We start from the raw sequence: 16,013 nt of genomic DNA, 5'->3' as shown, positions 1-16,013 counted from the left end.
CTGCCGGAAGACACACAGATCCACTGAGTTAGACAGGAGGATTGGTTGAAAACATCATCTGCTCACTAAATTATTGCATCTGGGGCAGGCTCAGTAGCCCAAAGGTTCAACACACGTCAGGTAGTCCTTACAGTCTGGAGGAGAGAAATACAGAAATATCAGTGTGGGAATTGTAATCGATGCTGCACTCATGAGCTCTCTGACGCAGCACATTATGCTTATCTTCACGAGATCTGGGTTCCACCACCCCACCCCAGATCTTCTCTTCCTACTGTAAACAGCCTCTGTCCTCATCCTGATTTGAGAATTTGAAATCCAGATTCCATCTAAAGGTTACAGACCCAGTATGAAGGTCTCTTTCTGTAGAAAAGGTTCTTGGAGCACACCATTGGAAAAGCAGGGCAACTATATTCCTTTTATGTCTTCTTTATTCTAAAATACTTTCATACCAGCTGCATTCACATTGACTTTACTTGATTCTGCCTTGATCAGGAATCTCTGTTTGCATTCACCCTTGGGAAAAATAGGCAGTTGTTCAGTTTTGTTATCACCCTGTGGTCACATGCAGAGGAATATCTAGATGCCATCAAGACTCATAGGTATCCCACAAATAGTCCCAAAACACAGGACGTGATCCCTCCCCTGCCCTGTTTTCAGGATAGATGGAAGAACTATACTGTGGGTAGCTTATCTCCAGCCCAATCTCCAGAATGAACCTGGGACCAACACTGAAGTCATGTCTCCAGCCCTGTCTCCTTCTGCTTCTTGTGGAACCACCCCTTGGAGGAACCTTGGACCTGTTCCATCCCCTTGCCCTGCCTGGGATTGCTAATGGACCTGTTACCAGCACCTGGCTCTGCCCAGTGCTCTTGAACCCTGTGGGACTGATCCCACCAGTGAGGACATTGCCCATGCTGGGGTCACCCTTGGTTCCTGGCTCATGCCCCTGCACCCTGGCACGGGACAGCCACACCATAATATTCCAAACAGGATGGATCTTATTTCACATTACAACCAACACAAACTATTTTTTTTCCAATGGATAAAATAGTGCCCCATCATACTCCAGGACCTTGATAATCTTTTAAAAATACATTAACATTGATTATTGCAAGGGTGAATTGAACAACTCATTGAGCAAACCATCATAATAAAAATTAATAGACAGATTCCTCAAAAAAAGAAAAGGGCCACTGGCATCACATTCCTTTGCTCCCACTGCAGTTCACTGGACAACTGCTCTGCTGGTGAGGAAACAGATAATGGACTAAGATACATGTTTGGGAAGCAAAATAATTTGGTAGTCCTAGTTTGATTGGGGCTTTGCCAAAGATTTCTCTGGGAGCATCACCTATAAAATCTAAAGGAAAAACACGAATGGTCTCACGCAAAACAAACAACAACAAACGCCCCTCCATCTCAGATGCGTAACAGACTGGCAAATAGCTCCAGCTATATTTACCTTTAAGAAAACCCAAGCAACAGCTTGCTGCAGCTACTCAGGGTTAAAAGGCTAAAATGTTTGAACAGCTTAAATTACTTCTCCTGTTTCCTTCTCACTTTTACCTCTGCCCACAAGGGCCTGGCTCCCATGGCGACACGAAATAGATCTGCTAGCTCTTTAGACGCCGCTCCTGAGACTTTATCTTCTTCTCTTTGAGGAGCCCACCCCACAGCATGGTGGGGTTAGATTTCCACCCCTCCAGCCTTGCTCTGTCTGGAGGAGGGGTGCTGGACAAGGTGACCGGGAAGGGCATCAGGCCTCCATCTCTGCCCCTCACTGAAATTCTCCAAAGGCCCACCAAAACCATGGCTTTCCACCAGTTCTCAAGTCTGTCTTTGAATATTTTGGCTTTGGGCTGACACAACTACATTGGCATTTCAGAATTCAAAAATGCAAAACACAAACCAGGCCTTGGATCAGTGGCCTTACCAAAGAGGGAAGCTTTAGGGCAGCAACCTGAGGAAAACCACAACTGGCCTACAACTGTTGGTAAGAAACACTTGCGTATAGGACTCGTGGGGATGGATGGAAACTTCTGAAAAGTGTATAGCCTTAGCCCTAAATAAACGTAGATTACCTTTATTTTTCGCCTGCCTGCTTTTTAAAGGTACCTTATAATTTTAATGGATGTGATTAACAATTTTTGAAGCCTGGGCAATGTCACAAATTTTTAAGGTAATCCCCACTATGTTAAGTATCACTTGAAGCAATACCTTCTACCTATTCCGTTTAAAAACTTTCCATGATTAACAGAAAAGAAAAAAATCATGTATTGGCTTATTTTAGTGCTGTTATACTAGAAACATATACAGCATTAGATGTACCTGTATACTGAAACTCAAGCAGCGCCAACCCACAAGAGACAGATGTGTCACTCTGGCTTAAAAATATTTCTGTTGGGTTCATTTATTCTAGCATAGAGAGAGGAATAAAATACACCAGAAACAAAAACCCAGTATACACATAAAGGCTTTTCCCACTGTAATGCTTTCAGTGCAGAAACCTACACTAATCACAGTCTTTGCTGTAATTTGCATGGAGCTGGCTGAGGGTACATGTGTTGAGTCACTCTCATTGCATGGTACCATGCCTGCTGCTAGTCATCTGAACATCTCCTCGAGCTGACAGAGAGAGGCAGACACCCCCAGAAAGTGATTCACCCTGTCCTAAGATCCATGTGTGGGACAGGGGGGTTGACTCATGCTCCCAAAGTGTCTGCCTCCATCCCTTCACAGGGGAGTGCGGGGACTTGTTAACGCCAGCAGTCAGGTGGGATGAGTCTTAACCTTACAAAACAGTTTGTTGCCTCCTCATTTGCACTCAGGTCTCTGTGTGTGTGTGAAGTATCTCTAGACATTTTGACATATTCCTGCCATTATTTAAAAATTCATGACTCTGTGTTGAATGCAGTTTTGGGCTGGGTGTCAAAGGGGTACAATCAGTAGGTGGACATCAACCGGAACCATGGAGCAATATGAAGATTTCTCCAGTACTGCTCACAGAGTTGCCACAGAAATTATTCCCTGGATGTTTCACACAGACGTAAATGACAAAGCATACCTTGGCTTTTGTCATGTTGGCCATGAGTTTCTCGTTTGCGTCTTTCCCTGTTGCTTCTAGCCTCTGAATTCTTCATACAATGTACAGTTTTCACATACCCTGGGTTAAACTGTTCCTTACTGTTCCACTTCTCCCAGGCCTTATTTCTGAACAGCTATAGAGATCTCTCCAATTATAACTGGAACAAAAAGTCCTGGAAAGTTGGATCACATGGGAAATATTTTTTTATTTTTATTTTTATTTTTGCACATGGTAACTGACGCACCTTCATCCAAGCACGAGTGGGCTTCAACTCCCTTCCAAGCTTTGTTTATCAAATCAAGGTTGGGGTTGGTTTGAAACTGAAGTCATTACAAAAAGCCCACTCCCACTCCACCCCCTCTGTGCTTAGTCTTGGGAGCAGAAAATACCTGCCATGGTCTGCTGAGCCTGTGTGAGCCTGTGTGGGCCAGGACATCACCTTCCAGCTGGAAGCCCTATGGCTGCACCTGCCCATAACAATTCAGGGTGACACAAGCTGTTGTTATCTTTAACCCCTCTGTACCAGGCCATACAACAGTCCTTGAACTCCTGCTATCACCTGCTAGGAAGCAGTGGGTGACTCACAGGCTGTAGTCAGCACCCTTGAGGAGTCAAGCCCATGTGCCTTGAATGACACATCACAAGAATTAGTTCCCCAGATCCCTTTAGCAACATGCCCCAAAGTCCTTACGGTGAAACATCTATCCTACATTCAGCAGTGAGGTAAAGCTGTAAAATGTCCCCACCTGACAGATTAAGCACCAAGATTTGAAGTATTTACTCAAGATCTCATATAAAATCCATGCTAAAGCAAGGAATACATCTCCTTCACATCACAGCGCACCTTGCTATGGCATTTCAGATAGGATTCATCTCCTACTGCAGAGACCCATCTTGAGGTGTTATGCCTGAGTGATGCCTCTAACTTTACTCAGTGGAGAATTAGGGCTATGTGCAACCATCACAGACAGGATTCCAGCACAATTTGAGATGCTCTAGGCTATTCAAGACCCACCTGTGGAGTAAGCTGATATGACAAACATGCATACAGAAAGCAACAACATTTGGGGGCTGAGGTTGGAGTGAGGCTGGGCACTCAGGGTATCCCAAGTGACACTAGACTTACTTTGAGTACCACCTCTTACTTTGAGTACCCTGTGCAGTTTTGGGTACCACAATGTAAGATAAAACTATTAGAGAATGTCCAAAGGAGGGCTACAAAGATGGTGACGGGTCTGGAGGGAATGGTGTGGGAGGAGCGGCTGAGGTGCCTGGGTTTGTTCAGCCCAGAGCAGAGCAGGCCGAGGGGAGGCCTCATGGCGGCCTGCAGCTCCCTCACGAGGGGAGCGGAGGGGCAGGCGCTGAGCTCTGCTCCCTCGGGACAGCGACAGGACCCGAGGGAACGGCATGGGGCTGGGACAGGGGAGGGTCAGGCTGGGGGTTAGGGAACGGTTCTGCACCCAGAGGTGGTCGGGCACTGGGACAGGGCAGCAGTCACGGCACCGAGCTGCCAGAGTTTAAGAAGCATTTGGATAATGCTCTCAAACACATGGTCTGATTTTGGGTGGTCCTGTGTGGAGCCAGGATTTGGACACAGTGGTCCTTGTGGGGCCCTTCCAACTCAGGATATTCTATTATTCTACGATGAAAGCCAACCAAAGTGGTTCCTTACTTATTATAGCCAGTGGAGCCAGAGCTGTATGAAAAAAGGTCAGTGTCTAGACCTTGAGGCTATATTGCCTACATCTCCATTGATCACAAGGGAGCTTGGATACCCCCATCATGGAGGCACCTCCATCAGTGACACCTTTGTTAAGGTGTCTGAATCTGGAACTCACCCATCATCTTGAACTGCCATGATGCTTACTTCTACTTAGGTAGATAATGACAGGACGAGAGGGAACAGTTTTAAAGTAAAAGAGAGAAGATTTAGATTTGATGTTAGGAGAAAATTCTTCACTCAGAGGGTGGTGAGGCACTGGAACAGGTTGCCCAGAGAAGCTGTGGATGCCCCATCCCTGGAGGTGCTCAAGGCTAGTCTGGACGAGGCCCTGAGTAACCTGATCTAGTGGGTGGCATCCCTGCCCATGGCAGGGTGTTGGAACTGGCTGACCTTTTAGATCCCTTCCAACCTGAGCCATTCTATGAATCTATGATTCCATGATTCTATGATTCTTGCCTTAGTAATTCTGCCTTTCTCAGGGGGACCTAATGAACAGTCCTAAGTGGACTGTTTAACACAAGCTGCATGGAGATTGAACAACAATAAATGTTGAAATGAGAAAGCAGCAGGAAATAAGACATCTGTATAAAACACTAAATTTTCTGAGAAAAGTGTTGGACCAAGAAATAGAGTCTCTGAGGAAAGGAAACAAGAATCATTTTTTGGGATCATGAAAACATGAGTGGACTAGAGTATAATGTTAGTAGAGATCCAATAGCAGGGGAGAGGAGCATGAATGATTCTGAATACAAAGAAAGGTCCTGGAGCCTCACTGAAACTCACAAAGGCAGACTGAATTTTAGGCTTTAGTTCCTACTGATGGCCCAGAAAAAGAAAAGGTCACCTCAGAAATGTAATGAAGCTCTCTGAAAAATCAACATCCATGAGAGACTCAAACCGACGACTCCCCTTAAATTGCCACTTCTGTTTTCAAAGCCCGTGTCCATGCAGGAACAAAAACAGTGCATGGAAAGCCATACCAGACTACCTGGACTGTTAACACTATGCAATTACACATGGCTTTACAGCTACTCTAATAAAAGCTGTAGACAAATCACATAAAAAAAAAATTAAAATGAACAATACATCCATTTTTCCCTTACTCACAGCACTGTTCTACTGAAGGGAGAGGGTTTTCACTAGAGGCATGTACAGTTTCCATAATGAATCCAGCTGCAGGTTATTTGCTGTAAGTAATCTGAATGCACTTACCATAGCATATTTGCAAGTATTTACTGTGGTACCTGTCCCTTTAAAGCTGAAAATGATGCTTAAACGGTGCTCTATTTCTTTTTTGACATCAGTTCTCCTGAAGACTCTCTTAAAAAATGGGAATATACCAACATTTCTTTCTGGTGAGCTGGATAGCAAGTACGGCAAGTATTCAGCATGACATGAACCCTTCCATCAACCCCTGTGTGAAGGAAGCACTTGCTTAATGCCGAGTGCTACATCTCAGTTCCTCCCCATCACTCACTGGCTGCTCAGGCTCCGTGCTGTGAGCCCTGTTATCGTGTTTTCCCCTTTGGGTGGCACGTCCCTTCCTCAAGCTCAGCGTGAATCTAGGAACAGGTTTTTGTTTTGATGCATGCATTTCTGAACAAAAGAGATCGAGCCAGATTCTGCTCATGTAACAACATTGCTTAAGAGTTGCTCTCCCTTACTTTTTAATCTTTTTTTTGCACCAGAGTAAAAGAGGTCAGATTCAGCCCCCAGATGCATTTTATTTGTTCCTGTTTAGTCTGATGCTTGATCTTTCTTTTTTTTTTTTTTTCCTTTTAGGGGAAACAATAACTTTTGTTTTCTTCCCTCATTCTTCCTCTTTTTGTTTTTCACTTTCTACATGGATAAATATGGATTATTACCAGAAAATAAATACTAAAGACTGTTTTGGATTAATTTTCCTCATAGAATTTCAGAACACTTCCTTAACCAGTATATTGGGTTTATCTGGCAAGGGTTTGGTAGCAGGGGGGCTGCAGGGGTGGCCTCTGTGAGAAGAACCCAGGAGCTGCCCCATATTAGATAAGGGCCAGTTCCAGCTGGCTCCAAAAGGGACCTGCTGCTGGCCACAGCCAAGCCATGAGTGATGCAGGGTGGGCTTCTGTGAGAGCAGATTTAAGAAAGGAAAAAAAACAACTGCTGTACAGTGGCAGCTGCAGAGAACCAGCCCTGCAGCCCCCAAGGTCAGTGCAGCAAGAGGGCAGGAGTTGCTCCAGGCACGCAGCACAAGTTCCCCTGCGGCCTGTGGAGAGGCCCCTGGTGGAGCAGGCTGTCCCCCTGCAGCCCATGGGTCCCACATGGAGCAGATCTCCACGCTGCAGCCCGTGGAGGAGCCCCCGGTGGAGCAGGTGGATGTGGCCTGGAGGAGGCTGCGGCCCATGGAGAGCCCCCGCAGGAGCAGGCCCCGGGCCGGAGCTGCAGCCCGTGGAGAGGAGCCCATGCAGGAGCAGGGGGTCTGGGGGGAGCTGCCACCCATGGGGGACCCGTGCTGGAGCAGTTTGCTCCTGGGGTTGGACCCTGTATGGGTATGGACCCATACTGAGGCAGATCTGGCTTCCATCTGTCATGGCAGTCTGACACCACACTGGGGTCTGCCTTTGGACACAGGACTGACAGTTTACCTCTGTACTCTACACAGAGCTGGAGTGACCGGGAATGAGAAAAGAAAGCTTGACACTGGGAAGAGATGTGACTTGAACATTGGGTTTTCCACTGTCTGCTTTTCCATTTTACATCAGATGAACATCTACATTCCTGAACCTTGTAATGCGACAGGAAGAAAGTCCATACCAAGACAACTTCAGAATAACTTGCTCACATGAAGAGTTGCCTTCCAAACCCTGCCAGTTAACAGCTGGCCCATGTCCTGAAAAGTGAATGCTTCCTAAAACCTTTTCTTTCCACATAATTCAGATGTCCTCACTGACCCCAGAAACGTTGGATCCCTTTTTAGTTTCCCCCCAAGTCTTCACCTAAACACTGACTTGAGGAACCAAGCTCCACGGGTTCACCGTGGATTGTGCATCAAAGGGCTTGCTTTTTTCCCCTTTCATCCTGCTGCCTTTCAGCTCTCTTGAATGCCCCTTTTCTGTACTGCCAGAAGAGGTGATTGGCCACGTTCTTCGTTCTTCGTCTGATCTGTGCTCTCGTTATCTCGGCTGCCTCTGTCATGTCTCCTCCTATTCATCTCTGTGAACACAGGAGCTGCCAAACTGGCTCAGGCCCTGAGGCCATCCAGTGTTGTGTCTTCTCGTGGATGCAGGCCAGCAACTGATCCTTCTGCAGGAGGCACGAGCACCCTAGGCCAATCAGAAATGGGATAATCTGCTCTCCGTTTTGGAATATACTTGAATACCCTTGGCAAAGTGTTAATCCTGTTGAAAATGTTGGCTATCATCTACCATGTAAGGACTGGCGAGCCTTCTCCCATTTTTAAAACACTCTTAACAAAGATCTTCCTTGCATCATACGCCTCAGGGTTTATCCCACCCTAGGAGAGCTGTCTGAGACAAGGGATGAGTTGCCTCTAGAAATGCCACTCTGTCTTTCCATTGACTCTCCCTTGAGTGTGGATGATGAAACCGAAATGACAAAGTAAGCAGAAGTGAGCGAGGTGAAAAGTATCCTGGATAACAGTGGTTTGGCATCTACCAAATGCCCACCAGTGCTCAGAGGAGAGCCCTGAGTTCCATCAAGAGAGAGCAGAAAGGAGGGTTGGGGAAACCTGCTCCTGGCCCCAAGATGGGCAGAGCAGCTGGCCTTGGCTTCTGCAGAGGAGAAGCTGCCAGACCCAACAGAACATGGGGAAATTCAGGTGACACAACATTATGATTTTATACCACTGAAGGCCAAGCAAGAAAACCAATCCTCCAAAACCTTCCTGATGAAAGCAGGTGCTACAACCAAACAGAAGGCATTTTCAAGTTGCATTTCCCTGAACAGCCATCACAGTTATCACGATCTTCAAAAGAAAAAAGCAAAAACAAAAACAATATCTCACTTCTACATCAACGAGAAGAAAGCTCATCTCGACAGGCATGCATTGCCTCTTTCCCTAGGATGCTGACCACAGGAACCTCTGTTCTTACCTATTTATGTAGGCAAGAAAGCTACTGACACCCATTTCACAGCTGAAAAATTTCTGGTAGCACTCAGATGAAATCTCCATCCTTGTATATGCACAGATTTTTCAAACAAGTCTCACCTCACTTAGTTAACCAGGGTCTTTGATCCTGTACAGTGGATCATTCCTTTTGGGAATGGTCCCTGGCCTACCTGAACTCATTTTCCTATGCCTGAGAAAGTTTTAGGAAAGGACTAGCTGGCCAAAACTGTATCAGGGACCACGCTAACACTACGAGTTTAGCACCAGTGCTTAGGCTCCAGTTGGGCTTGTATTACAGGTACAGATGTAATTTGTGCACAGTCCTCTGCCTATGACACACATGGTCATATAATCCCTTTCATCACTTAAAAAATAATGTGGAAGACCTGGGGTTCAACTCCGGAGCCAGAGGTTCTCATATTATCAAATTTTCCAGGCTGAGCTTTTCAGCAAAGTAAATTATCCCAGGTGTCTGTTGTGTCCAGACTGCTCTGGGGAGCTCAGGAATGGCAGCTAGAGCTTAAGTGAGGCCTAATGCAGAAATGTAGTCAGTTTTATGACAGCCAAATATTATTTCGGCACTATAGGTTAATTCTGGTAGGAATCTGGTCTCAAAAGATACATCTGTGAAAAATGCCAGCATGACTCTTGCTATAGCTAGATGAGCAAACCTGCCTCATGGAGGAAAGCTATCTTCTGAAGGTCCACCCAGCCACCAGAGTCTCTGATCAGTGTCTAATGGTGGAGTTAATGGAAATTAACTGCAAAATCATACATTCTAGGGGACTCAATGCATGGCAGGAGTGTAAGACCACTCAGGAATCTGGGGGGAGTTTGGCGAATTGTTTCAGCCCAAATGAAGCTGGAGGCAATCACGGAGTGCAGGAGAGGGGGAGACATACAGCAAGAAACGAATAATTCTGGGCTAATTCTGCACTGCTAATATGCTGGGTGAGCAGCAGCCAGGATTTCCTGGGCACAGTTAAGGTTGTTTGTAAATAGAGCATGAGAACTCTTATACATGTCTATTTTTGTCAAAGGCTGTATGAATTGCCACTCTATTTAGAGCAGGATACCCTCCACACAGTTATTGCTATCATTATAAAGAGTTCAGATAAATTCTGTCAAATTCAATTCTGTTCTGTTAAGCGCTGTCTGAGAATCACACTGAAAAACAAAACAAACAAACTAAAAACCCCAACCACAACACCCCAAACCAACAAACACCTGAATCCCCATAAGTGAACAGCCACAGGCAAGAGGACTTGAAGTTTTTTAGGAGACCCCAAGGGATTTCACTTGAAATGCTCCATCAGGATGCCCTGGCAACACCTCCAGCAAGAACAGGATACAAATCTATGCATGCAGACCAAAATGACTCTTTGTAGGCAATGTTATAGGGCAGTAGGTTCTATCACAGAAACCTGGTTCAACCTGGAGCACAACCAGCAAAGAAGTGCCAAAGTCATCTGTACAGACTTCCTTTGCTTTTTCTTATTGTACTTTCTGTTTCTCTCTTTATCTCTTCTGAACTCAGAAATCAGAGTAGCTTGAATAGAGCCTTCTATCTAGATGGTCATCAGCCAAGCTCTGCTGAGGCCCAGAGGCATCCAGATCCTACTGGGTACCTGAGATGGGAGAAAAGTCAGCTTATGTTCCTTTAGAGTTTACGTGGGGAGCTAAGTACCACCATTGGCATGGATCTACCACCAGTGTCTAGGGACTAAAGATGCCCCAGTATGACCGTGCTGCCCCTGTAGCTTCTTGGTTAGACGTGCAGAGTTGAGTGGCCATTGATTGGTGAGATCTAGCTTTTTTTCCCTCTGCTGTTCAGAATAACCTTTCCCAGAACAACAGTAAGGAAAAAATATAACTTTTTTCGATGATTATTTTAACTGGGATACATAAGACTTTCTCAGATTCTTGAGTGTTTTGAGTATCTTCACAGAATCCAGCAGAATTCTGTTTTACACTCTGCAGTGATCAGAAAAAGCCTTCCATACTGAGATTTTTCAGACCTAACGATATGTGAACTCTGCTGATATTTAGAAGAGAAGCACACCTTACAAGGCTACTGGAATGAACTGGAATGGGAAGAACTTTGCTAGGGAAAACCACATGTGGTTAGATTTAAAATAAAATCTTTTCCCATCCATTTCTGTGTTCTGAGTAGGGATAGTTGGCATGAAACAACACAACTCTTACCACAAACACATACATTATTGCATTTCAATACTGTGCATTTGACATTTACTACCATCATCTTTCTCCTGACATTCTTCCTTCATTCAGATGAGAACAACAGCCATTGAGAAGAATTTAATTCTGCCCGGGACAAGTTGAAAGGATGTTGAAATCTTGCAGGTGGGACTAGAATACTCTGAAAAATCAGGAGCACATCAGCACTGTGAAGGAAAGCCCTAGAAGTTCTGCTGTCCATTTCTGGAAGTAACTTCAAGAATTTATTTTTCCCTGGCACAGATCTGGGGTAGCTTTTGAGCCTGGAGATCATTAACTGAGCAAAGCCTAATTCTGTTCACTGCTACGTCCCTGTCGTTATTCTGTTTTAGCTTCCAAAACAGGGTGGCCCGATCCAGGCTGCTCGTTGGGAACAGTCCTTGGCCTGTGCTAATGCCTGCTGCAAGCCAAGGAATTGTTTGGGTTGGTGCAAGTTGCTGTGGGCTACAACTGTGCCAGGGACTGGGCTGCTAACTGAAGCACATGGGTGACCGAGATCTGGTGGCTCATGTTCTGGTGTGTTTCGGGTTATTAGCATGGATGAAACTCAGCAGACTCATCATTGTATTGGGGAAGCAAGATCTTCTGCCAGGGCTTTGTGAAGGCACTTCCTGCTACAAATGCAGCTCCCACGGCCAGTTCCTTGGAGATGAGGCAATGTCAAGGCAATGCTTCAAAAAATATGAGACGGTACGAAACATGGATCCTACAAACCTCCCCTGGTTTATACTTAGGCCTGGACACAGACAGTTTGCAGGCCACTAGAGAAAAAGCTTTACCCCCATCCTGGGATGAGTGGTTTTTGATCTGAGGAGGGGGCAAGAAGGAAATCCAGCTTGGTTCACGCTCAATGGCCAAGGTAAGAGGTCTTCATTCAGCGTTTAGAAGAGATGTGTACGCAGTGCACACCTTGCTCACCTTATGGCTTATAAATCTTTGTTATTCTGTAGGGGCTGCTGGTGGAATTATCCCCATGTAACTGTAGGTGAGGGGAATGGTTTCCTGAAAAGAAGGAGCATCTCAACCCTTCTGGAGAGTACACAGGGCTGGCATCAGGAAAGTGAGTCTGGCAGAGCATTTCTGTGAGGGGGAGTGACAAAGTGACAAAAACGGATGTGGTGCAGCTGGTGCCGTCTCGCAGAGGGGTAGTTGCAGGCACTAGGGACACCAAATCCCAAGAAAAACAGCAAAAACACGTTTCTTCCTCTTCTTCCCATGCTCTGTGCACTCTGAAAATGTCTGAGCGATGTGTATCAGACCAGAAACCAATGACATGCCAGCACCCACCAGTTAAATCATACTCAGGTTGGTTTGTCTCTGCTGGGACTTTTTGTCTTCATAGAAGTTCATGTTCATACAAGATGGAGAGCAAGACGGTCTCTTCAACGTGTTAATGAATATCAGGTGGAGATCAAAGCATGCATCTGTCCCCCTACTGCAAATGTCTGTTTGCACCTTTGGGTATTTCAGATGGGGGCTTCTGCGACAGGGAAGTGGCTGTGCCTGGTGGACTTCCTCCGTCAGTGAGCCTCCGTGGAAGATGTGATCGTACTGAGGGCACCAAGAGTATGAGGTCAGTCGGATGCCACTTAGGACAAAAGTCATCGCAGGAAGAGATTTCCACTGACTCAGTAAATCTGCTGCACTCCCAGATTCGGGGCTGTCACCCTGAACTAATCAGATAAAAAACTGATAGTTTCTGAAATAAAGATGTTCTTTCCTTCAGCACTCAGCAGTTCTGAGCCAGTGGTGTCAACCTGAGCTGCCCCATCTATCTCAGCAGTAGGAACAAGGAGAAGTCCCTGCCTAGTGCTTGCCTTGCTTCTTCCTAGGGTTTTTTGCACATCTCAGTGGGTAGCTGCTCTCTGTTCATGCAGAGTTATCGTGGTTTCATGGATGCCTGAGGTGAATCCCAGAGTTGCACACTAGAGCAACCTGAAGATGTAAAGAGTTGAATTTCCATATAACTTACTAGCGAATTGCGCAGGAGTGTGCAGCCACCTCCTCCTATGCTCTAATCATGAATTTGTTACAACGGATACATCTCCGGGAAAGTCTGCAGCATAAAATTACCTGAAAGGGCCTTAATTTCCTGCCTGGAATCTGTTTGGCATGAATTTGCTCCCTAGGAGTGTAGAGATCCAACCCCCCAGGACCTTAAGCTAATCAAACCTCTATCTCCATGCCTCAGTTTCCCAGCTGGCCTGCAGCCCCAGGAACAACATGATCTAATGCTTGTGTAGTGCTCTGAGGATGTAATACCCCCCTGGTGATTACCACAGTCTACAAAGCCTAAAATTGGCAGCACTGGATGCCTGCCAGTGCTGTCCCGTGAATGGTGACTCATCTTCACTGGCTGTGGCATGTCATACGCCTGACGGTGGCACGTGATAGGGAACAGAAGGGGTTTTTTTTTGTTTTTTTTTTTTAATAGCACTCCAAAAAAAACAGAGCGAGAGCTATGGCAAGGTGGTGGACGGAGAAGCTGCAGGTGGGGATGGGAGAAGGGAGAAAGATGACATCTCTCGCTGGGCTTGCTCCAAAGCCCGTTGGAAAAAAAAAAAAAAAAAAAAAAAGCTGTCATTGGCTTCGGGGGCTCTTGGACCCACTCCTTCCCCACCACGCTGGGACAATACGGCCGATGGTAGGGCAAGCTTCCCCCACGCCGCTCACTGCCAGTGTGCCTTGGGCTTGGCCGGCTCTCAGCACGCCAGAGCAAGACATCCTCCGTGCCCGTTGCCAACTGTGGAGATGGCTTTTTGATGCTGCTGGGAACTGGCCCGGCACCAGCGACTCGTTTCAAGCAGGGCACCAAATTGCTATCTGTCATCCGGCTTTGGTGAGAGGGAGGGGAAGGCAGGAACAGAGCCATATGCCCCAGTCTGGCAAAGCACCTGAGTCATATGAGTGGCCTCCTGAGCGAGCTGCTCATGGGTTTGGAGCTATCCGGGTGTCTCCTTGGTTTGCTGACGAACTTTTAAGGGGAAATCGTGGTTGAATCAGAGACAGCTTCAGTGGAGATTGCTCTGCTTCCTCTCTGCCAAGTTCCTTCAGCAAGCACACAACTGGTGGAGCCCTTTTTCCTTGCCCACATGGCAACGAGCAACTGCTTTTCTGCTCACCCCTCTTCTGTCATAAGGAATTAGCGCTGCATGATGGATGTTTCCTATTTCTTTTAGTCCCTAAGGGATGGCAAGAGAAGGAGAATACATCTCCAGCTTCACAGCCGAAAGTTTTATTGTTTTTTTTTTTTCCCCTGTGAGCTGTCACACAGCCCAAGCCAAAGCCTGGTAGTCTGATCCTGGTAGACCTTCCCTCCACCCCATCTCCTGTTATCTAGAATTCTGTGAGGCAAAGTTTTTTTAGGCATACATTTCTATTGCTGGATCTTAAGAAAAAGAGATCAGTAAGGGAGGAGGATTTCTGCTTGCAGAGGAAAAGGACTTTACTTAGGCCTGCACTGATGCCTCATCCATCCCAAACAGAAGGTGTACATGACAATGTTGGTCTTTGGGCACACAGTCCTCTGGAAACTAATGTCCGTGTTGAAAGAGCGAACCATGGCTTATTTATAACGAGCCATAATTTATATTTATAATCTTATAACTTTGGTTATGGGACTGCATAAATGGAGACAATTTTGCAGAGTGAGGTCACAGAGATTTGAACTTGGGTGTTTGGATTCACATTTTAAGCTTTGTTGGAATACATATATAGTCACACCCAAACTGAAAAACACAACCGTAGAAACCAGGCTGTCGCACCCCACATACACTTCTACACATGCTTTTCCATTCTGCACAGTATCTCCCACCCATCGCCCTCTGTGGCTGCGTCTCTGCTGAGAACCAAACATTTGCAGGGACTGTTCTCCAGTCCTGTGCCCATCAGGCGCACCCTGGCCCTGTTCCCCATGTTTCGCCATCCAAAGGTGTCCACATCCAAACCGTCTGTCAGAAATGGTCCCTGGCAGGTGCTCGCTCCCAAGCAGTCCTTGGGGATTACCAGGCCCGGAGTTGGCTGGTCCAAGCCCAAACCACGTCAGGGCCATGCTGTGCAATGGACATACCCGCTTGGCCCACTAACTTAGGGTGCTCCTTCAGGGCTAGCAGTGCTACTCGCAGGATGGACTTTCAAACTGAGTGAGGCTCAGTGGAGATTTGGCAGTTTTAACTTCTGTTAAGGTCAGGTCAGTGTTGATCACATTTCAAAATTACACCCGTGGGAAGCTGAAGGTTGAAGGCTCCCTTTCTACTTTCCCCAGCTAAGAAGGTTACTTTGATCTTTGGGGCCTGAGTGGGAACAGGACTGACTAAGAAGCAATCCATTAATTTGTTGTCTTTGAGACATCGCCTTGTTTTTAAATCTCAAACCGTTCCTCAACAAATCCGGGTGCCTTGGGATGCATTTCCTATCCTGTGAATAGATCTAACAGGACATTTCTGACTGTATGTAGTTCACAGCGTACCTATTATTCACAGCTTATTATTGGTTAACTATCAGCCTGTCATCAGGGGGAAATTAATTGAGAAATTTATCTCCACGTTAGACTTAACTCATTATCACCCACACGGGATGCCTCTCACTTAGGTGCAGGGGTGTTTAACTTGAGGTTGATTCATCCCAAACCCACTCAGCTCAGTCGTGAATGCCTTCTCTGGACAGTGGGAACAATTGCTAACCACTTGTCCTCCAATGCCCTTCCCTCCAACTCCCCGCAAAAGCAGACAACTTTCTGAACTGAGTTACAGGGAAAAGCATCTTGGAATGTTCCTGCAACAAAGGACAAGCTCTGATCATTAATGGCCTCTGGACATGGCAGAGGAAGAGTGAGGAGATGATAAAACAGATATAGGGCT

The 16,013-nt window shown here is 46.3% G+C and overlaps 1 protein-coding gene across 1 annotated transcript in view; it reads right to left on the bottom strand.

Annotated features, from left to right (window-relative positions):
• XKR6 (XK related 6) overlaps positions 1 to 16,013 on the bottom strand; it is a 193,187-nt gene that overhangs the window by 43,218 nt on the left and 133,956 nt on the right. The window lies entirely within an intron of this gene.

Source organism: Anser cygnoides, chromosome 3 (assembly GCF_040182565.1).
Source record: "Anser cygnoides isolate HZ-2024a breed goose chromosome 3, Taihu_goose_T2T_genome, whole genome shotgun sequence".
NCBI lineage: Eukaryota > Metazoa > Chordata > Aves > Anseriformes > Anatidae > Anser > Anser cygnoides.
This window is presented reverse-complemented; position numbering and strand designations above follow the sequence as displayed.